Source organism: Panulirus ornatus, chromosome 13 (assembly GCF_036320965.1).
Source record: "Panulirus ornatus isolate Po-2019 chromosome 13, ASM3632096v1, whole genome shotgun sequence".
Classification (NCBI taxonomy): Eukaryota; Metazoa; Arthropoda; class Malacostraca; order Decapoda; family Palinuridae; genus Panulirus; species Panulirus ornatus.
Genome location: NC_092236.1, coordinates 9,419,738 through 9,443,366, shown reverse-complemented (window position 1 = coordinate 9,443,366; position 23,629 = coordinate 9,419,738). Strand labels below are relative to the sequence as shown.

The window sequence follows — 23,629 nt, the reverse complement described above, 5'->3', positions numbered from 1 at the left end:
TCTGCTTAAGGCATTACACGGATATCTTAACCCTTGAGGAAACAATAATATAAAAAAAAGAGAAATAAGAAAAAAAAAGCTGTATGAGATCATCGTCGAGAGATAGATAGATAGACAGATATATATATATATATATATATATATATATATATATATATATATATATATATATATATATATATATATAGAGAGAGAGAGAGAGAGAGAGAGAGAGAGAGAGAGAGAGAGAGAGAGAGATAGTGTAACATATAGAGCTACAGGCAATATCACACATTCTTAAACTGAAGAAGATAATACACCGGGAGGCCGGTAGGAGGTCGGTGAACACCTGTCACAAAGCCAAGCAAAGTGAATGAAAAAAAATAAAAAAGTAATATATTAAAAAAAGAAAACGGCAACAGAGCGTCACATAAAATGGCCAACGACAGACAGACGGACAGACAAGAGAGAAGCCAGATTTAAGCACAACGATCAGGATGGAAGACCAAAATAAAGGCGTTTTAGCACACAAAACCCAAATTTCCCTTGGCCTCCCGTAAACAAGGGATCCACATCTCCCGTTATACCCCAACACCTGCGGGGGGGAAAAGGAGAGCTCACTAAAACATTAGCCCTAAAAACCCTGGTCTTAAGGCCCCGCTCTGGTCCGCACAGGCCAAGAGGATCTCCATTCTTGGCCTTTGGTCCCAAGCCACCCCACAGGGACGTCCTGCCGCATCCACTCTTATTTAAGACGTATTGTCCAAGTGTTACGGTCCTGCAATTTATCGAGGGAAAGTGTGCCGATGGAGATGAGTGAGTGGGCTGTGTTCGACGTGTACCTTGTGGCTCGGATGTCGGCGTGTTCATGCCCTCGTGGGAGGTGGCGAGACCTGGAAGGTTTCTTAACGACGTGTCCAAGGTGGTTATATAAAAGCTGATAAGCGTCACGAGTTAATGAAGCTGGTAGGTAACATGGTGAGGGATTCACCGGGAGGGAGGGTTGGTTTCCTGTGTTGTCTTTACCCAGCATGCTTGAAGGAGGAGGAAGGGGGGAGAGAGAGAGAGAGAGAGAGAGAGAGAGAGAGAGAGAGAGAGAGAGAGAGAGAGAGAGAGAGAGAGAGAGAGAGAGAGAGAAGGAGGAGGAGGGAAAAGAGAGGATGGAGGATGTGTGTGTGTGGGAGGTGGGGGGAACCCTACAGTATCTAGCTAGCCTCCCTCGACCCTCTTGCTCCGGCATCACACCCTCAGACCTTCAGCATTGGTGGAAACGACGAGGGAAAAATATTCTGATTGCTCACGTTAACGAATCCTGATTGCTATTTGTCTTTCATACATACGATATCACGCTGACCTAACGCGGTCAGTTCCCACTAAATTACGAGAGATAAATGTCAAAATCAGTGAAGCATGCGGACACAAGAGTACAGTCACTCACACAGGTGAGTCTGTAGTGATCCACACGGCTGTTGTGTACGTATACGGGGATCTGGGAGAAGTAAATATCCCATATATTCATCAGTGCCTTGTCTGTCGAATCACGACCCATTTCAGACGACTCTTCTCACATGAGTAAATTCCATGTAACATGGGCAACATACGACCCTCGCTTCCGACTTAGGGTACAATAACGTCACCTATGACCTGACTGTTGAGGGTTTCGCCATCGTACTCAAGGGTCTTTTACCCTCGAGCTCAACGGTCGTACAGTCTAGCTTAAGGGTCGTACCGTCATTACTCAAGGAGTTAAGCACCAGCCTCCTCAACAAGGTCAAACAGGAGAGATATATTACACGACGGAGTCTTGGTTCCATGAACTTCGTAAACCAGTGTGGAAGCCACCTGCTGCTGCAGAGGCGGAGGCTAGGCAACGCATCCGTCATCAGTGGCAAACCAGTCTGACTATGAATGGTGGGAGGCTTGGGTAAAAGAGGGGAAGAAAAACGATCGCTGGAAAAACCTGTCTTTTCTCCACCGTTCAAACTCTTTGGTCATAAGGTCATAAGACGGAAGGATGTGTGCCTGATTCATGAGCGGCTCACATGATCAATTCCAACAACAACAAGAAATGATCTAAAATAACATAATTCCGGATGAGAATTACTTTAGTTACTCTTAACTACGAATCATCATCCAATGACAAACTAATTCTAGAATTGTATCACCTGCAATGAAATTACTGTAGCTACCTCAGCTGAAAATCATCACCTGCTCGCAGGCGCAAACCATCAAAATCTCCGGCCAAAAATGACTGATACACTTCCCCGTTCTTTGCACATCATTGATCCATCCTGTAATGTATGCCAATCTCAGTACTGGATATATAAGATCCACATCCCTCCCCTACAACTTGCCTCATATTCATCTACACTTCCATTGTCTCTATACGCTTAAGTACCTGTACCGTCTTGCCCACATCATAAGCTGTGGGCTGTTAGGTAAAGTGATTAGCCAACCCTCTTAACAAACTGGTTTACTGTTGTGCCCTCTCCTCTGCTACCACTGCGTAAGGAGGAATGTCTCTCGCCTCGACTTAATGTTTGGCCAAAACTCTGGCTGACCTACACCATTCCTTTATTCTCATCAACGTCCAATTAATTCTTGTTTTAATAACATCCTACCTACAGTTAGTCTCGCGACCACAATACCGGCCTAAATGGAGCTCCCAAGCCTAACAGTAACCCTCATTAGGGTGGAGATATATCACAATATAACATGTCCCTCGTTAGTGTAGGGATATATCACGCCATGATATGTCCAACTTCCCTCCAGAGCTCTTTAGGGTATAGTTCCCAGCGGCACACTTCAACCACTTCTCTTCCTGTGGTTTGCTGAGGGAAAGGCCATCTCCCAGGGCTTGACCTCTCGAAAGAATCTGACTTCCAAACCACCACCCATGTTCCTCCTCACGTGCACGACTGAAGAATGCACTGTAAGGAAACGAAGACGAATACAGTTGCACGCCAGATGAGTTAGAAAGTGGATGGTCACACGGCTCCATGCCACTCATTCATTTTCTTTCACTAAAGTCTAACACAGCTTATATCTTATTCAACTATTTCAGACCACAAACAAAAAAAAAGGCAAAACCACGTCATTTCTTCATCTATGGTCTTCCTGTTTCCAGTATCTCGAAGCCTAGCTTCCCTCTCAGAACCCTGGAGATGTGCAGTGCTGCCCATCTTGTCATCGGCTTTCAAGTACCTGGGAAATGTGCTGCTGCTTTTTTCTTTATTTGCAGACACTTCTCCCGAGGTACTCTGAAAACTACGTCAGTTCACACCCAGGATTCTTATCTCCTCACCAAATGGCTCTAACTTCAAAAACAACATCCAGCATGCAAAAGGCACTGGGATGTAAACACTCACACCTCACTATCCCATTCCTTCGCCCATACTTCATTGTCTCTCTCCTCCTATGCCTCACATTTATCTTTACTGGAGGTGAGCGAGTGTTCCTTTCTTGCCATGACCTCCCCAACCAATATAAACAGAGTGCAAATGGATATTCGTCAAAATGAGATTCATCGTGTCGTTTTTATTTATCTATCTATTTATTTATTTTCTCATGACTGGCGCTTTGAGATGAGCCTCCTTACTGGTAACTGCGAAGGGCGTCAACTCGTACAAGGTAGCGGACTTGTTGCACTAGCCTTTGCTCTTTCAGAGGATAATTTATGAATGAACGGGAAAGCTTCTTCCGTTCCCATAAGAAGCATGAATTGTCTGCCTCCGTATCCCGATCATGTATCAGTTCGAGGCGTCGTCAATAAGTGAGGCTCTCCGAGCATACCTCCGCCTGGGTTATCACGACAGGTAAGAGTGGGTGAATTTTTTATGCGAATTTCGTCTCGAAAACCTGATGTAATGTCACGTCTCGCTGTTGCTGTCCGGAGCTCGCGCTCAAGGCATCGTAGGTCAGTCTAGCTGAGCCTTAGGGTGTCCAAGGTCAGTCTAAGGCTCAAGGTACTTAAAGTCAGTCGAGCTGAGCTTTGGTTGTAAACAGACGCAATATATAAACCCACAGAACTTGGACCCACTTGCTTACTGTAGTAAGAGAACCCCTTGATCACAAAGGTGCGAGCCTTAAGCACGAAACTACAATCCTTGAGCACGACGGCATGACCCCTTGGTATAATGACGTGACCTCTGACCTGAGTGCAACGGGTCAGGTCGCTGGCTAAGCCATTATCCCGCTGCGTTCAAGGAGTCAACGATGGGCTAATATATGCTTAAGTAAAGGCTGTATCCGTGATTACGAGGCATTACAGGACAGTGCACGTGAACGGGGTGGCTGTACGTGATCCAGGCATAGGAAGCACGAAGACTGACTGTGAGCGAGTCTCCTGGTATAAAACTTTGTGAACTCAGTCTGTGATTCTGCCCACATCCCACTAAATTCCGTGTCACTGAGTCCATTGTACGTGATTCCACTTGTCGTCAGTGAGTCCAGTGCACGTGACTCCACTTGATGTCACTTCCACGTCCGTGAGTCCCATGTACGTGGTCGTAATCGACGTCAGCCTCCATGGCAGTGAGTTTTCAGTACGTGGACCCACTGAAGGTCCGTGCAGATGAATCCACCTTACGGGCCATCTGCTCACAAAGCCTGAGTGAGAGCTAACCCTCTCCGTCGTCCGTACGACTCCCCACATGTGAACCCTCTCCGTCATCAGTACGACTCCCCACGTGTGAACCCTCTCCGTCATCAGTACGACTCCCACATGTGAACCCTCTCCGTCGTTCGTACGACTCCCCACATGTGAACCCTCTCCATCGTCCGTACGACCCCTCCCCCACGTGTGAACCCTCTCCGTTGTCCGTACAACTCCCCACATGTGAACCCTCTCCGTCGTCCGCACGACCCCTCCCGCACGTGTGAACCCTCTCCGTTGTCCGTACGACCCCTCCCGCACGTGTGAACCCTCTCCGTTGTCCGCACGACCCCTCCCGCACGTGTGAACCCTCTCCGTTGTCCGTAGGACCCCTCCCGCACGTGTGAACCCTCTCCGTTGTCCGCACGACCCCTCCCGCACGTGTGAACCCTCTCCGTCGTCCGTACGACCCCTCCCGCACGTGTGAACCCTCTCCGTCGTCCGCACGACCCCTCCCGCACGTGTGAACCCTCTCCGTCGTCCGCACGACCCCTCCCGCACGTGTGAACCCTCTCCGTTGTCCGCACGACCCCTCCCCCACGTGTGAACTACCTTTACTAATTCCCAGACTATTATGGCGGGTGCTGTGCGGCCACCAGTGTGATCACCCTCTGTGCAGGTTTTAACACAAGCACATCATACGCAAGACGTGACCTGGGAACGCCGTGGAGGAGCTCCTGGTAGACTGAGGGAGGAAGGGTGGGGAGGAGGAGGAGGGAGACGGACCAAGAAAGCAGAAGAGGGATAGTAAGAACTGGGAGAGAGAGAGAGAGAGAGAGAGAGAGAGAGAGAGAGAGAGAGAGAGAGAGAGAGAGACTCAGGAAGAGTGAGGGGGAGCGGAAGGGAGGGAATGACAGCTACAACGCAGGGAGGGGGAAGGAAGATGTGACTCACACAGTAGCGCTGATATGAAGAGAGAGAAAAAGGGAGAGGGAGAGGGGGGCGGGAGGACTCGTACAGTGCGTAAGGAACGGCGATACACAGCAGGCCGCCTTATGAAGTGGGGATTATGGTCACTTACCACCTACTTGACCACGGATCTGATGTAAGCACAGGCACACCACACCCCCATACACTCCACACGGTGTGAGGCCTGCTATTCAAGGTGTCCGCGGCGGTGCCATAACTCAGATGTGTGTGTGTGTGTGTGTGTGTGTGTGTGTGTGTGTGTGTGTGTGTGTGTGTGTGTGGGAGGATGTCGGTACGCCCAGTGTTGGGAGCAGGCTGGTCCTGTTGTGGGGTCGAGAAGCTGATTTATCAAGGCAACACTGAGGGAGGAATTTGCTAACACAAAACTGTCTGGAACTTTATGGACTATAAATACGAACGTTTGTAATATGATTGTGAAACTCGAGCCTGTCCGTGTGTGTGTGTGTGTGTGTGTGGGTGTGTGTGGGTGTGTGTGTGTGTGTGTGTGTGTGTGTGTGTGTGTTTACATATGCCTATTTGGCGTATGGATTTCTACGTCCATGGACATTTCTCTCCGTCTCATTCATTTTTCTCTCCTTCCCTACATATCGACCCATTTATTAATCTTTCTCTCCTACACATCTAGTCATAATTTCACTTCTTTCAATCTATTCCCAATGCTCTTTGGATATAACTCTAACCTTTACACTTCCCTCACATCAACACTAGGCTCTACTGCAACGCTATGATAACCATGAGTACCTTACTTTCCTTACGACAGTGATGAAAAATGTTCATGCACCTTACTACCCCCCCCTACGATGACCCTACAGGGCAACGTATGTACGGTCGTTTCTCTAGGTAAGAATAATGACTGTGTTTACCATAGTGTGAGTGATAAAATATTGCCGTCAGGAACCTGGTCGCTTCTTCATCTTCACAGCGGGGTGTTGTCCAGCGGGGGGAATTACCCGGTGATGAGCTGTACCGTGTTAATTGTCTTAAAAGCCTATGCGTCTTGCATGGGCGAGTGTCCAGCTGTGACCAGGGGCCCCCACCCTCTAACAGCAGCCGCGGGCAGACCTCTCCCTCAGTCATGTGTGTATATTCTACTCAGAATAAGGTTGGACAGAGGGTGAAGAAGGCGCTCTCCGTCGTCCGATTCCCAAGCGGAAAGGATGGAGTTGAAGCCTTTCCCTGCACTCAGGCGGCGCCCTCTGCCCCCAAGTTCGCCATGCAATAAAGGACAAAAAAACTCATATACTTCGATGTGAATCAACTGTCGTAGGTCGGTGCCAGGGTGGGATAGTCGACCCACAACATGCATGTGGCGCTTGAGGATAAAGGAAGATATCGAGAGGTCATCCTGCATTTTCCATGCTAAGAGCTGTCATCTCGGCTCAGGCCAGGCTAGGAGTCTATCCCCCTCACTCACATCCCCACAGAGCGACCTCCCATTCGCCATAGGACCGCGTCCTCACTTGCTCTCACGTGAATGGAGGCAATTAACGTGAGGAGACTTTCTGAACATTTCGCCCAGCCCGGAAATCGAACTTGGGGGGGCTACTATGTGCGAGGGGAGCGCGCTACACATGCAGTAAATATCTTTCGGGTTTGGCAGTTCTTTCCGTGTGTACTCCATCCAGCGGCTTTATGACACTCTAAGGAATATCAATTTTCTTTAGAAATGAATATAAAAGAGACTAACTTCCATTATGCAAAAAAAAAAAAAAAAATATTGAAGTACAAATCAGGACACTTCGTCATTACGTGGCTTGATGAACGGCAGAGGACAAGATTTTCCTATTCTTAGGGGATTACCAAGTGACTCTCGCGTGTAACGAGAAGTGACGGTCGTACACAGGAAGGATAAGGCTGAATGATGACTTCAGCAACGTTGTATTATTGTCGTTCACAGAACAGAGGACGTTCGTCTGCAAAGACACACACAAGCGCACTTAAAGTCCACATACATCAACAGGCAGTTCACGAACGTACATGCGTATTACGACTCACAACGCACGTGAACAAACACAGAACACCTACTCAGAAGTCATTAGACGTCGTTCCCACCTAAACGACCCTTCGCCTTAGCCAATTCAGGTGCTCGGGGGAAAGGAAGAGGGGCAGCAGTCACGTCCACAACTAACAACACCTATCTATTGACCTTTACTTCCTCCCTGTCTATTCTCCTGCGTTCTCAGCTCCCGAGTTACTTCCTCGCCTTCGCCATCCTGCTTCTCTGTGTTCTTGTCGTCTCTCCCTTGCCGCTCTTGCCCTCCCTCACCCTTTCCCTCCTGCTCCTCTCTGTTCCTTGCCCTCCCTCACCCTCCCCATCGCCACAAGACGTCCGCCGGGGTCGGGCCCCATCGCCGCATTCCAACCAGACTCTCCCACCCGGACGCCTGGACTCAGCTGTGACTCGGGGAGGTGTTACGTACGAGAGGGGTCCGACCTGGAGAGAGAGAGAGAGAGAGAGAGAGAGAGAGAGAGAGAGAGAGAGAGAGAGAGAGAGAGAGAGAGAGAGAGAGAGAGAGAGAGGCAGGCGCGCCTCGCGGTGACGCCGCCAGAGTCCCATCTATCACTGGACCCAACGTGAATAGCTCTAATTACAGCGTTATCACCCCTAACTAAAGGCGCAACCCCGGTTATGGCCATCCCCTACCTCTACAACCCTCCCATGACCCACCGACTCCAAAGGTTTTCCTCATTATCAACTTTCGTGAGCCGAGGAGGCAGTACGGAGCGAGGAAGGATGATATACAAACCCATAACTCTACTTTACAAGGGTGTACAAAAACGGGGACCAGTCTATAATTGGTAAAGCTTCCTGTGTTGATGTGGTTTATGTGGTGGTGTAAAGTGTGGCGTCATCTACCGCAGGTCAAGGGTCCCAGCTGACCGCTAATATGTTTAACCCCCCTTAAGCTCGATGGTGTGGCCCTTGAGCTCGATGGTGTGGCCCTTGAGCACGACGGTGCGGCCCTTGAGCACGACGGAAGGACCAATGAGCACGACGGTTCGGCCCTTGAGCATGATGATACGACCCTTGGGTACGATTACTGAGCTTCTGAAATGATCCTTAATCCTTTATGGGTCAGGTCAAAGGCCACGATTGTGCCACCGTGTCCAAGAGGATGACACCAAGCATTCAGCAGGTGACCCTCGTAAAGACTTCACCTCTGGCTATTTCACATCTTCTCCTTCATCTGTTTCATTTTTTTCCTATTTCTTCTTGTTCTTCTCATCTTTATCCTTGTTATTGCTATTTTCTATACCTATCACTGCTATTATTGCTATTACTATTATCATTATTTCTATACAGGTATATCATGATGTTCATTACTGTCATTATGATCAATACAAAAGTCATTATCGTTAGTATTAAAGTTATCACATTATTCCCTTCTTGGTTTTTACATCCCCATGTATTTACATTAACCTCATCAGCATAGCATATACAATGTACAAGACTGGAAAACCTACTTGCCACATAACCATCTTGCCACATAACCACATGCGTACATAACTCACATCACCTCTGTTGGCCTCACCTCCAGTACAGATCTCACCATATACGTTGCTCCTGTCACCTTTGTCGACCTCACCACCTGTACTGACCCTACGAGCGACGATGCTCACATCAACTCTCTTGACCTCATCGCCTGTGGTGACTCCAGTACACACGTTGCACCCACCAACTTTAACGACCTCAGCAGCTGCCTGCACTAACCCTGCCATCTACGTCGCACCTATCATCTCCCTTGACCTCATCCCCTTTCATGACCTCACATTGTACATTGGCCCCCATCATCTCTTGTCCTCACCACCTGTGCAGACCCTACCATCTACATTATTCCTATCACCTCTTTTGACCTCATCACCTGTAATTAATTGTTCATATGCCCTCACCTTACTACCTGTGTTGGCCCAACCAAGTGTCCTGACCCTTCTTCCAACACTGGACCCTAACACCTGTGTCAGTCTCATAACTTAACAGAGTGACCCTATTCACTTGAGGCTAACCTCTACCGACCCCATTTACTTATGCCGATTTATCCACAAGCTGTTGGCATACTGACCGCACCAACTACTATCTTGGTGATGACTCCATGGTACGAACACCCCACTTGACCCCCGGGGCTAGCCACCACTACCTGTGTTGACCTGAGAGAAGTAAGGACAAGGTACATATATATACGAGCTTATGAAGCTGGACAACACGTCTGTAAAACTTTCCGCCCGTGACGCACACACACACACACACACACACACACACACACACACACACACACACACACATACACACACACACATAGTGGTCAAAAGTATCAATCCTTTCGTCACACTAAACTGTTCGTGGCTGACACCATCGCGATGAACACCCCGCGTTCTGTTACCACAAAGCAAGTCCAGTCTTTGCATGAGTCTCTTTCATGTGCAACAAATATGACAGTCGGGATAATGTCATTCTGATGTAAGCCCTCTCAGCTAGTATGACGCTAGGCCAAGCCCTCTCAGCCAGTATGACGTTAGGCCAAGCCCTCTCAGCCAGTATTATGCTGAGGCATCATCTCCTGGCCGGTGTTGACTCCACTTTACGGCCGTAACTCACGGGGAACAACCACACTTAAGGATAATTTTCGATTCCTCACGTTAGCGTTACTGATGCCTGCCACACACTACCCACCACCTACGGCCAGCATTTCCGGTGACCCCCAGCTGACCTGGAGGAGTGGGGACGGGACGCCCCGGAGTCTTGCCCAATCCCGGCGTGACCTGTGGATCGCATTGTTGAGCGAGGGTTGAGTGTGGCCTCCTTAGTACCTCGTCGTACCCGGAGGACTTGAGGGCCAGAAGGAAGGGTATCTAGATTAATCACTTATGACCACCTTATCCCAGCAGCCACAGCCCACTCCGTGACCACAAGTCGTTGCCGATATAAAAGAATGTAAAAGAAAATACGATTAATTACATTTAAGAATGTAGAATCAGGTTAAAGACAGATTATACGAATCTTTCAATAAGCAAAAAAAAAAAAAAAAGACACCATTAATTAGATTCAAGAATACAAAATCAGATAAAAGACAGATAGTTAATTAATGACGGGTTGAGTCAGAAAATATAAACTGGTATAATAATGCAATGATAGGTAGAAAAAAAAAAAAAAAAGAAACATTGTCGGGTAATTATAAAGGAAGATAATTACGTACTTGGAGAGATAACTAATTACAGGAGAAGCCGAGGAAACTGTGGAAAGTGGGGGTCCTTTGTTCAGTAGCTGCAACCCTGGCCGAGAGTTCCTAGCGCAGGGAAAATCCCCTGATGCTGTTGGGGTCTTGCACATCTACCCAACGTTTCCCGATGCAGGGGACTTACAGTGGCGTCCGACACTCCCTGGTGGAGAGAACTTATAGTGTTGTCCGGCACTCCCTGGTGGAGGGGACTTACAGTGGCGTCAGACACTCCCTGGTGGAGGGGACTTACAGTGGCGTCCGACACTCCCTGGTGGAGAGAACTTATAGTGTTGTCCGGCACTCCCTGGTGGAGGGGACTTACAGTGGCGTCCGACACTCCCTGGTGGAGAGAACTTAGTGTTGTCCGGCACTCCCTGGTGGAGGGGACTTAGAGTGGCGTCAGACACTCCCTGGTGGAGGGGACTTATAGTGGCGTCCGGCACTCCCTGGTGGAGAGAATTTACAGTGGTGTCCGACACTCCCTGGTGGAGGGAACTTATAAAGGTGCCCAACACTCCTTGGTGGAGGGAACATACAGCTGTGTCCACTGCTCCCTGACGCAGGAAACTTGCTGTTCTATCCAACTTTTTCTGGCGAAGGAAACCTTTCGCGCTACAGGCGAGGAGCCTTGGGGTTCACTTTCACAACGAAGCCTCGTCGGAAGAGATAGAGGGAGTGAGTACATCTGCAGAGTGATGTTTCTGAGGGGTATGTGTTAAGGGAACCTCTCCAGGGGGGCGTGCATAACTCTCTCGGGATGATTGTGAAGGTAATACGTGTCAGGAGGTATACCTAACAAGGCGAGTATACCTTTTTAAGAGTCTAATGTACGTCTAGTTAAGGTATATCTGAAAAGACGAATGATTACGTTAATGAAAGTAATGTCTTAAAGGTGATGTATCGGGGGTATGGTGGCTGAAGGATATTGATGCAAGCGACTATGATGAGGGGGTATGCCCGAAAAGATGAGTTTACCTGTCACGGAGGGGAATGTTTACAAGGGTAATATGTTACGAGGTATGGCTGACAGTGTGTGTATACACGTCTTAGTAGAGCTGGCTTGTGAGGGGTCTGTTGGCAAGTACGTCAACACTGTGAATATTCCTGCAAGGGAAGAGTGACGAGAGGCAAATATGTTGGGAGGATTACCTGAAAAGGTGACCATCCTTGTGGAGATAAGGATGATACGAAGTATGCCCAGGCGAGGAGACTGGGTTCGTGAAAGGTCTGAGACAATTCAGAGGTTGTTGAAGATCTTGTATACAACAAGACCGTGTATCTATCAGGGCGAGGAGTGTAATTTCCAAGTGAGAGAACATTCTTAAGAAGGAGAGTGTACATGGTACAGGGAATGCACACTGTAAGGGGAGAGGTAGCGCATATGCCACGAGTGTATAACACAAGGAAAGCATTCGTGAACAGACAGATGATAGAATGTGGCAGGGTGACAAGCTCGTAAAGGAACTTGGAACGTATATCATGAAGGATTATAATTAGACTGGGGAGTAAGTCTAGCAGATGAATACAATCGTGAAAGGGCGAGATGGCATGTCTGGAGAGGGCGGGGGAGGGATCAGTCTCTTTCCCCTCCCCCCTCCTTCCCCATTACGAATTATCATGACAGCCCGGAAGGTGTTTTTGCCAGGGGGTGGCTAACAAGCAGAACCCGCTGGTCATAATGAGGGCGCCGATCCTCGGCTGCCAAGTCCCGCTTACCTTCTCGCCTCCTTATTACCCGCTAAAAATTACTCAATAATTAACCAAAGACTTAAGATATATCTGGGTACGAGAAGGTCATGAAACATCAGAAGAGAAATAGGAAGAGGGAGAGATGGGGGGGGGGAGGAGGAAACAGGTGATGTATACAGATGACGTAAGGTGTCGTGCAGACAGCAAAACCGTAACTGTCAGGTGGTACACAAGAAGCTTTAAGGTGAACTACAGAACTATGACACTGATGGCCACACCATCTAGAAGCACCTGCAATCCCTCTGAATCACACGAGGCCACCTGGGTGTGTGCGCGTGTGTCACATCTACGTAGGGGCTACAGGATCCTGAGGTGCCAGGAACATGACATCGTGTATGTATCCTTGTTATCCCAACTCCTTTCGTCGACGGCGGACGAAGAGGGAATCCACATGAACCCCTGCATCATAACGGCACCACCCTCAGAACACAATGGCACGACCCTTGAGCACAACGGCACAATCCTTGAGCATGACTTGACGACCCTTGAGCACGACGGATAATGGCCCGACTCTTAAAGGGGTCGATCAAAGGCCACGCCATCGTATCCCAAGTCGTACAGTCGTGCCCGAGGGACGGACCGTCATGCTCAAGGATCGCAGCGCTGTGCCCAAGGATCGTAACGTCATGCTCAAGGGGCTGTACCGTCGCGCTAATGGGTTGAGGACCCTTCATCAGACACGGAGAGGAGTGCAAGAGTCTTGGCAAGATGCTGTACATGTTACGGATATGCTGGGGGTCTGTGTCATGAATACAATTTGCATGAGTCAGGGTGTGAATATCGAAGGAAAAAAAAAAAGAAAGGCTACGTGAGCTCTGAGCTTGGGGTCCTCCTGGTATACGGCGGGCGAGGCCTCATAAACATGCCAGTGTGAGGAACGTCCGCTGGGGTGATGAGGCGTGAGTGTGGGCTTCGGGTTGGAGTGTGGGTGTGGTCCAAGGGTCTAGGGTCTGAGTGTGGGCGTGGCGCTCCTGAGTGCGGTCGTGAAGGTTGAGTGCGGACGTTGAGCAAAGACTTTTCGACGTCTTGAGCTCTGGTCGTAAATGTGATCGAGGTAGGTCAGTGCGAGTGTTTGCGGAGGCGTGCGCGTAAGAACCCAGGAGGAGGAGGAGGAGGAGGTTTTAGTGTGAGAGTACCGCACTAACTGGACATAGTATGACACCGTTTTCTTTCCTTCCCTCAATGGTAGACTATGACACACACACGCACACGCGCCAACTCTACGTCGCTAGCGGCAAAATAAACTCTCCTCCACAGCATGAACAACACGTCGGTTCTCTCGTCCCATCGACGGATAAGGATTATATGGCCTTCATTTGCATATACGCGTACCACTGAAAACCCTCACAAAGCTCAAGGGGGTCCTACGTCATGCATCACATGAACTATAATAACTGTTGTAGGATCTGCATGATTACTAACACATTTCGAGGTATGTAGGTTCATTCCTCATACTCTTCAGTCTTGCCATTAATTCACTGCTTAAAATCATGGAGAAAACGGTTTACGGCTAAAGAATTCCTGCTATACCAAGGCGGTGTGGCTGAGGGAATGCGCAGGCCAACACGAACACATTAGGCGAGGCTGTATCGTCATCATCTCTCGTGGACGAATAAGGTCGACCGATTCTTAGAGGAACTTCTCGCTCCACAGGAAACCGTCATTTTTTCCTGCGTCTGATTGAAGCGCAGCTTTGAAGTTGCAGGATCTCCATAAAAGGGATATATATATATATATATATATATATATATATATATATATATATATATATATATATATATATATATATATATATATATTCCTAACAGGTTCCAAGTCAGTGAAAAAATCCTCTAATTTTTCCGACCTCTCTCTCTCTCTCTCTCTCTCTCTCTCTCTCTCTCTCTCTCTCTCTCTCTCTCTCTCTCTCTCTCTCTCTCTCTCTCTCTTCACGATCTTCTGATTTTCCTGAAGTAGAACTGGTGTGTGTGTGTGTGTGTGTGTGTGTGTGTGTGTGTGGTGGGGGGGGGGGGGCAGAGTGGTTTATGACCGAGAACTTCTGGGATTTCCTTTTTCAGCTTCATACCTGCCCCGAAATATCCTTTCTTTGACCTTTTCTTCGCTAGGTGTGTGTGTGTGTGTGTGTGTGTGTGTGTGTGTGTGTGTGTGTGTGTGTGTGTGTGTGTGTGTGTGTGTGTGTGTGTTATCCAAATATATGAAATATCCAAACATTAATACTACGTGTCATCCATTACTGCGAACATCTGCTTTCACTTTCACGGTGGAAGCCCCGCGGGGCGTCCGGGGTAATAATATCATTAGTAGCTTGTGGTGGCCCCCGGGCACGGGTTATTAGTCATCATTATACCGTAAGATAACCTTGACATATTTACCTCACAAGAGGCGGGTGCCATGTTCGTCCTCTCCTTGTGCCAGGTCGTCCCTGGTGGTGAGTTATTCAGACGACCCGCGGTCCTCCTCACCCCCACCTCTAGTCGTCCCCAGAATGTCTAGCGAACCCTTGGTGACCTGTCTTCTCACCCCCATCGCTCGTAGTCCCCAGAATGTCTAGCTAACCCTTGGTGACCCTGTCTTACTTCTCGGGTCGCCAGTGTGTTCTTGGCTTTATCCCTCTGTTCGTAGGAGCAATACTGACGAAGACACAGCCGTCCGTCGAAGTCCACGACATAATGCTAACGAAAAGATAGCCTAAGTACCACAAAGACCACGGGGACGCGGACCAGTCTAAGAAGCAACTAGATTATGGGGCAACAACAAGCCTCTCAGTCTGTCCGGGAACCATCCAAGATGACGAACAAGTCAGCAGACATCAGAGCAACGGACCAAGATAACTTATGACCCGGTCGGCCTCTCCCAGCCAGAGACTACACCAAAAGGAGGAAATTCGACCTGTGGCAGCAGGAGGCTGGGCTACAGTGCAAGTGCATGCGGTGGGCGGGGCGTCACAGGCGGCCTCCACTTATCTCCGTGCCTCGCGGGCGATAAATCAGCGGCCTTATACCTCACGCTGCAGGTTCTTCCAGGCTTGGCCCGCCTCGTCCATCATGGCGGAAACTCCTGCTGCCCCTGGTGCTGCGATCACCCAACCTCCGACATTATGTTTTGGTTTCGCGGGGAGGCTTACTTGCGCACCCTTCGGGGGGTAGGAGGCTCCACTGGATATCGCTTGAGGAGGGGGAGGTTTCTCTAGCGCTTCACCTGGGGGAGGGAAAGCTCCTTTGGAGATTCCCCTAAGGAGGGGAGGCTCTTTTGATGTTTCCTTGGGTTGGGGCACCCTTCTGGCGCTCCACCTGGGGAGGGGTGGACTCTCTTACGTTCCTCTTGGTGAGGGGGACAGCTCTGGCTCACTGCCTGGGGAAGGAGGATTCTCAGGCGCCTCCCCTAAGGATGAATAGGCTCTTCTGGCACACCTGGGGAAAGGTGGTTTCTCTGGCGCTCTCCTGGGGGAGGATATATACTCCTTAGCATACTCCTGGGGAGGAGAGGTTCCCCTGGCCTTCTCCTTGGTTAAAGAAAGCTTCTCTGAAACGCTCCTGGGGGGGTGTTGCGTCTCCTGGCACACCCCCAGGGGATTCATCGGTCTTCCTGACTAACCCCCTGTGACTCTCCACATGATACATGTCTTCAAGCTGTGCGGATATGCTTGCGTGCCTTGGCTTTACATCTACATCTTTGTTACGTTACCCTTCTTGTCCCTCTCATAGTCCCGTCACGGCCATGGCCAAGCTATGCTGTCTGTCCTCAAAGGACTGAATAACTTACTATGACATTCTCCTTTGTGTAATGTGCAGATCTGAAACAGTGGCTTTGTCGAGCTTGAATCTAATCGTAAAATCAAAATTCCACAGAAAGCAGGTTAAAAAAAAAGAAAGCTTTCAGCACCTTTATCATACTTCTATAATGTTACAAATACATCGATGGAAGAAAAACTGAAAACCTTTTTCTTGCCTGCAAATGTGGGGCATCATATCTCGCAACAGCCTCAGTCTCTGTATAATCCTTTCCGCATCTAACAGACGGATGCCGTATAATTTGACTCTTTCCCTCATCGCTTAGTACGAGGCGAGGAACGCCTTTGTAGTTGAGGGTGGCAGATTGTCACTGCCGGAGCCGCAGCCACACGAATGGTGTCGACGTCTGAAAACGCGCATCGTTGTCTTTGTGAGGTCGTCAACTGGGGCTTAGATATTCCTTACGACCCACTAATTGGCTCCTCGTTTGTTGATTTATCCCAGTCTGACTTTTGAGGAGAAAACTCAAAAGCAAACAAAGCGTCCAGATAAAAGAGGAATACAAGTCTTCAATCAGTCGCGTGCATCCCCAGCCTGGGGATCACTTGGTATGACCGTGTTCGGGCAGACGGCAACACCTATCGCTCACATGATGATCAGTACCCGTGGTGCTGGGAGTGAGGAGGAGGAGGGGTGGTTGTCAGATTGCCTCCCCAGGGCGAGGGAGGCCTCGGTGTTGCCCTTGGGGTGGTCTCCCTCCTCAGTGGTGGACTTCCCCGTGGTAGCAAAGATTAGAGATACTTCCTACTTGAAATGAAGCACCGTTGTCTTTCTCGAAGCGCTAGTCTTCAACCACGGTATAAAAGCCTTACAGCATATTTACCTGAAATGCGATGTATGCTTTATCCTCTGCAGTGAGAGGCACATGAAAATGTATAAAAATATCCATACGCAAACATCCACGAATTGTGAAATCTTTATGTATCTTTCCTCTTATCAATGTCCAGCTTCAAAACATTAACATCAGACTTCTTCTGGGATACATATAATTATGATTAATTAAAAAAATGAAAGTTTGGTTTGTGCGAAGGCAACGATGAACAGTTCTGAGGAGAGCCAGAATTGCCTGCAGTAACGACGCGTGGCAAATTCATGAAAGCACCTTCAAAATGATGGCAAATTCATGAGAGCACCTTCAAAATGATGGCAAATTTATGAAAGCACCTTCAAAATGATGGCAAATTCATGAGAGCACCTTCAAAATGATGGCAAATTCATGAAAGCACCTTCAAAATGATGGCAAATTTATGAAAGCACCTTCAAAATGATGGCAAATTCATGAAAGCACCTTCAAAATGATGGCAAATTCATGAAAGCACCTTCAAAATGATGGCAAATTCATGAAAGCACCTTCAAAATGATGGCAAATTAATGAAAGCACCTTCAAAATGATGGCAAATTCATGAAAGCACCTTCAAAATGATGGCAAATTCATGAAAGCACCTTCAAAATGATGGCAAATTCATGAAAGCACCTTCAAAATGATGGCAAATTCATGAAAGCACCTTCAAAATGATGGCAAATTCATGAAAGCACCTTCAAAATGATGGCAAATTCATGAGAGCACCTTCAAAATGATGGCAAATTCATGAAAGCACCTTCAAAATGATGGCGAATTCATGAAAGCACCTTCAAAATGATGGCAAATTCATGAAAGCACCTTCAAAATGATGGCAAATTCATGAAAGCACCTTCAAAATGATGGCAAATTCATGAAAGCACCTTCAAAATGATGACAAATTCATGAAAGCACCTTCAAAATGATGGCAAATTCATGAAAGCACCTTCAAAATGATGGCAAATTCATGAAAGCACCTTCAAAATGATGGCAAATTCATGAAAGCACCTTCAAAATGATGGCAAATTCATGAAAGCACCTTCAAAATGATGGCAAATTCATGAAAGCACCTTCAAAACGATAAATAGTTACCAGGAAAATATAATCATATCAACTACAAAATCAAAATCTCTCACTGGTTTCTGTGGGAAAAGATCTACTCGTCTTCCTTCTCGTCTTGTCTTATTATGGCTAAGGACTCGGCAAAATCCCAGGCGCGAAGCCACTGCTTTGAGGTCAATCAATCTGTTGTGAGCAGTTTTTAATCACGACTCCGTCGTGAACGATGACACGACCTGAACGATGATTGGGACGCGAGGAGCATGAGTGTGGTGGCCATGACTGAACACAGGGAACAGGAGGAGGCGGGTGTTGGCTGCTGAGCCAACCACGACACCATCAAGGTGAGGGTAATGCTACTCATCGCCCGTACCCACCCACACTACCACTGTGACCAGAGTGGCGATGCAGCTGTAACTGTGGCGCACCCGGGTACATCCCCGGTCCTCTCTGGGCAGTACTGGGCTCTCCTTGAGCATTGCTTGGGTCCTTCCTGTGTAGTGTTGGGTTCTCTGAAAGTTCTGTTAGGTTCTCCTTAGGCACTGCTGGGATCTCCTTGGGTGCTGCTGGGTGCTCTTGACGTTCTGTTGGGTTCTCCTTTGGGCACTGTTGGGTCCTCCCTGACTGCTCCCGGCACCGACCTCTGAATCCGTTCCTTAATCGTCCGCGTAAATCCTTAACTTCTTCCCTGACGTAGCTCGGATCCATCTCTTGCATTGTTAACGTTCATCCTCTCTCTCTCTCTCTCTCTCTCTCTCTCTCTCTCTCTCTCTCTCTCTCTCTCTCTCTCTCTCTCTAATATGCATTCAACCTCTTAGGAAAAACGAGTCAAGCTTAGCCAGCTTTCGGCTCATCAATAAGCTTGTCAATCGGTCGCTCGGAGAGATGATCATGCAGATTGTTTTGTGCGTCTGACTTACTGGTGAAGCCTGGTGAGGTCGTGTGCTTTGTTGGGCCCGCCGGAGCTTCGTGGCAGTGGACGATCCGACCAGCAGGCATGGCTTGTATCACGCTTGCTCTTATCTTCCATCATCCCGATCTTATCCCTTGCGAATACTTAACATTACTTTGATAATTGACGAGGAGGTATATTCTATATCAGATCAGGTGGTTAATAATTATATCGTTGGGTATCAGGGCGGGATATGAAGCCATTGTTGTGATGAAGGGAGCAGGGGAGGAGAGAGAGGGAGGCTCGTGGGCCGGCGGTAGCGTGTGTAGCCTGACTCACACATCCATACCTCAGGTTATCTTCGTCCCAGTGAGTGGGGGGAGCTTCTTAATCCGGATGTGTAATCTTGAGTCCGGATGAAAACGGGGCTATCGCCTCCATCGGCGCAGGGTAGAGCAAGCAGTGAGTGATGAAAGCTGCTGGCACGTACGTACAGCCACGAGGAATAGTAAGTCCATTTGCCGCTGACGGTGTAGACTTCGAGGTCGTACGTGGACTAACCTCCCCCCTGGTAGTGGCTTCGTTTATCTCTCCGCGCGATGTTATCGCAAGCCGGCCGGTGTGTAACACACACACAACACACACACACACACACACACACACACACACACTGGTTACCACCATACGTGGACAACTGCTGGGGTTACGACTCGCGAATGAATTGAAAGTGGCAAGATAAATAATCTGGTGGAGAATGAAACGTCACGATATGTATACACACACACACACACACACACACACACACATAGATAAACAAACACGACAAAATTTCTTCGAGGTAAAATCTCTCTTTGTTATTACGAGAGAAAAAATCTCTGTTTGAATTAAAATTCATCTTAAATAAACTCTTCCTATGTCTCAATAAAAAATAACAAATAAATAAATAATCTAAGTAAACGTATGAATAATTAAATATACTAGTAAATAGGAAGATAAGCAGAAATAAATACATTTCTAAACTACAGCACAAACAACACAAAGGAATGGACGAAACCTTAAATTCCTGAATTTAAGTCATTATTCTTACCTAAGATTTTTTTTCTACATAGCTGTGGACGAGCTTCTCATAATTACTCTGGCAGACGACAGGCTCAGGTCACTGGAAGACTAACTGGACCATTAAGAACCCATGTGGTTACCCGCGACGGTACCAGGAGCAGACAAAATCTAAACGTCCCCCCCCCAAAAAAAAAAAAATATTGAAAGCGTTTTCTCTAAATCTTCGTCAGGAGGAGTGCAGACATGGTCTTGGGAAACAGACGAAAGCTAAAGGTGCTTTTTCCCTTTTCCTTTTCCTATGATGATAAGGAGAGTTCGATTCTGTTACAGAAGAATGACATCTATTGCCTTTTTACGAAACTGTTAAGTTGATAAATACGTCTTTTTTGTAAGCACATTTGTTTATAACAACATCTATACCATAAGATATTCTTGTCTAGTGATTCTAAAGTTGGCTTTCAGTCTACATTCTCTACACTTACCCTGCTGTAGAGGAGGACCATCATGGCTCACGCACGACCCTCCCTCTATAGACCAGAGTCCTAATACACACGTCTGGGGAGCCCCGCGACGCGAGGCGCCCCTCTAACATACGTACTATCTATCCCTCCAACACACCTCTGGTCTTCCCCCTGGGCTCTGTCGCAACTCATCTGACTAACAAACACACTCTCTCACTCCTTCTCTCTAAATCCATTCTCTTTATCTTTTACTTTATGAGCCATTCCAGTCATGAGAGTGCACTTCTCTCTCATTTCATGTCTCCTCTCGTTTGACCTCCCTCTCCGAACCAATCATCGCAGGTGCTTCGTACAGGACGCATCGCGGAGACATGTTTATTGTAGCCGACCCCACCAAGCCTCACGGGCATACATCAATGTGGCCTCCACACCACTCCCTCAAGCAAGACTAGCCTCTCCACCTGCAAGGATCGTGCTGCATTTCTTTCTTTTATTCTCTCCTCAGGTTTCAATCAGCCTCCACTTTGCTGTCTTCCTTGTTAGGAGATGGGGAAGCCTCCGTCCGCTGCCGGGAGTTAGTTTGTTCTGATACATCTCTATTTTACTGTCCGTTCATAACCATACCTCAGACCTCTCCTCTCTGATGGTTTTCTAGGCAGTTATATTTCTAGGGCTTTGTTGTTTGTTCAGTCCTTCTACGTAAGCCTTATTTCCTCTTACGTAAGTCTTATTTTCTCCTACGTAAGTCTTGTTTTCTCCTACATAAGTCTTATTTTCAAACTTAATCGTCCCCCAGATATTCTCACGGATGCTGAGCGAAACAGCCTCCAGCCATTAAGCAGGTATCCTCCAGCCGCTCGACAATGAATGTTTCATAAAGAATAAAGTTGATAAAGGGATCTACTTCCATGTTCTTTAATGAATTGTATCCGAAAGAAATGCTGCTCCCTACTTTGGACTCGAGGTGTCAACAAGAGGAGGTATTAATGATAAAAGTAAAGAATAGAAAAAAAGAGTACAGTTCACACTTTACGTGTTGTACCCTACCTCACAAGAGAAATACACGTCAACAGAAGTTAAAAAGACATGCAATGACGCTGTGATAACACTATACAATGGCATAATGATATGAGGCATGGAATTAACCATCAAAGACTAAGGGACTAGTAGTAGTAGTAGTAGTAGTAGTAGTAGTAGTAGTAGTAGTAGTAGCATTAGTAGTAGTAGCAGAGAAAATAACATTAACTCATGACCCTGTGGGCGACGAGAATGGATAAAACTCTTGAACGAGGGAAACCGATGGAGCCTCACCGTAACTCTAGTGAATGATAATGAATTAGCAAAGTTCTAAGGAGGCCGAGACGTATGGAGGGATTGGATAACGGGAAGAATACCTAAATTGGCACTCCACTGGGCACCACATTGAGGGAGACATATAAGGCAGGCCAATAAAAGGATGGAAGGATGGTGTGTATATATATATATATATATATATATATATATATATATATATATATATATATATATATATATATATATATACATATATACGGACTAAATACAGGATGGGAAGGCTGGAGCTAATGTGTGAAAAGGAAATGGCTCAGGGGCAGAGTGGAGAGGCTGGAACCATGCTTTTCAAGGCTGTACACCTCTCCACCTCAACATCCATCGTCATCCTCGCGGAAGATAATTGAAACCTCTCAGGCGTGCACCGCTGGGTCCAGCGTACATCTCCAGCACGAACCTAACTCTACGTCCACCACACGATGTTATGGAACACTGCTCTCAAGGCAGGGGTATAGAGAGAGGGGGGTGTGGGCCACACTAATCACCAAAAGCGGATGGAAATAATTCACTGCAGTTATTTGCATCGCCATGCGAGCGGTTTAGCAGCGAGCCGCTAAGAGGAGCGACAATGTGCCGTGACGTATCCGGGTTTTACAGCGAGTAATCAGTTTAGATTCACGGCTTGACGACCTCGAAGACCTCGGCGGCGGCGGCAGCACCACCAGGAGCAACCTGCCCCTACCTCTCTTCCCTCTTCCACGAACTCAGGGGAAAAAATAGGGCAAAAAAATTGCCGACGATAATCCTGATTTTAATGAGGCAATTGGACTCGCCGTCAGCTTAATTAATTAACTTGTTAGCCTCGGCCACACCGGTGGCTAGCGAAGGCTGCAGACACGGCTGGCCGGTGATGCTGAACGCTGGAGGGGAGGAGAACCTCACGGCTAGCCCGCCCCCATGGTCACCTCACATACAACTCTCAACCTCTCGTCCCATCACTTCCCTACTGCTGTTCTGTCCTCCACTTCCTCACTGCATTTTGCATCACTAATCCAAAGTCAGTTCCGTCCCTTCTCGCCATTAAACCTCTCGTTCTCTACATCCTAACATCTCCTGTTGGGAGACGATGCACCTCTTCATCCGTCTCTTTACCCCGGTGTGTTCCAGCTCCTGTCTCTCTCCCATCCGCCCCTCACGCCACTTTCCGAGCCACCTTGCCCTACCAGTCATGCCCGCCGGTAACCCTGCATTGTGGCGCCACCTGGGCCGGTGCCAGGGCATAAACTGCACCACGAGTGGATGCTCGACAAAGAGATCTCTCGGAAGCAATCCTGGAAGTCGTGCATTATAACATTGTGAGTTAAACATAGTATCATCCACGCATTTCTCTCTCTCTCTCTCTCTCTCTCTCTCTCTCTCTCTCTCTCTCTCTCTCTCTCTCTCTCTCTCTCTCTCTCACTGCACAACAGGATGAGGAACAGAGATAGTCCGAACAGAATACTGTGGACGAGACAGGAGATACTCCAGAAGTTTTCCCTCAAGTCCATCAGGAGTGAACTGTCGTCTCAAGAGCAGCACATCAAACCTACGAACTCAGGGGGAAGGGATGTAGAGGACGAGGATAAAGCTCATGCAATGAAGACACTACTACTACTACTACTACAGGTGGGTGTGTCACACTGTCCTTAACCTATGGCCAGAGATTCACCTC

The 23,629-nt window shown here is 47.9% G+C and overlaps 1 long non-coding RNA gene across 1 annotated transcript in view; it reads right to left on the bottom strand.

The window, feature by feature from the left end:
- LOC139752587 (uncharacterized) overlaps positions 1–23,629 on the bottom strand; it is an 822,887-nt gene that overhangs the window by 308,403 nt on the left and 490,855 nt on the right. The gene's annotated exons all lie outside the window — the stretch shown is intronic.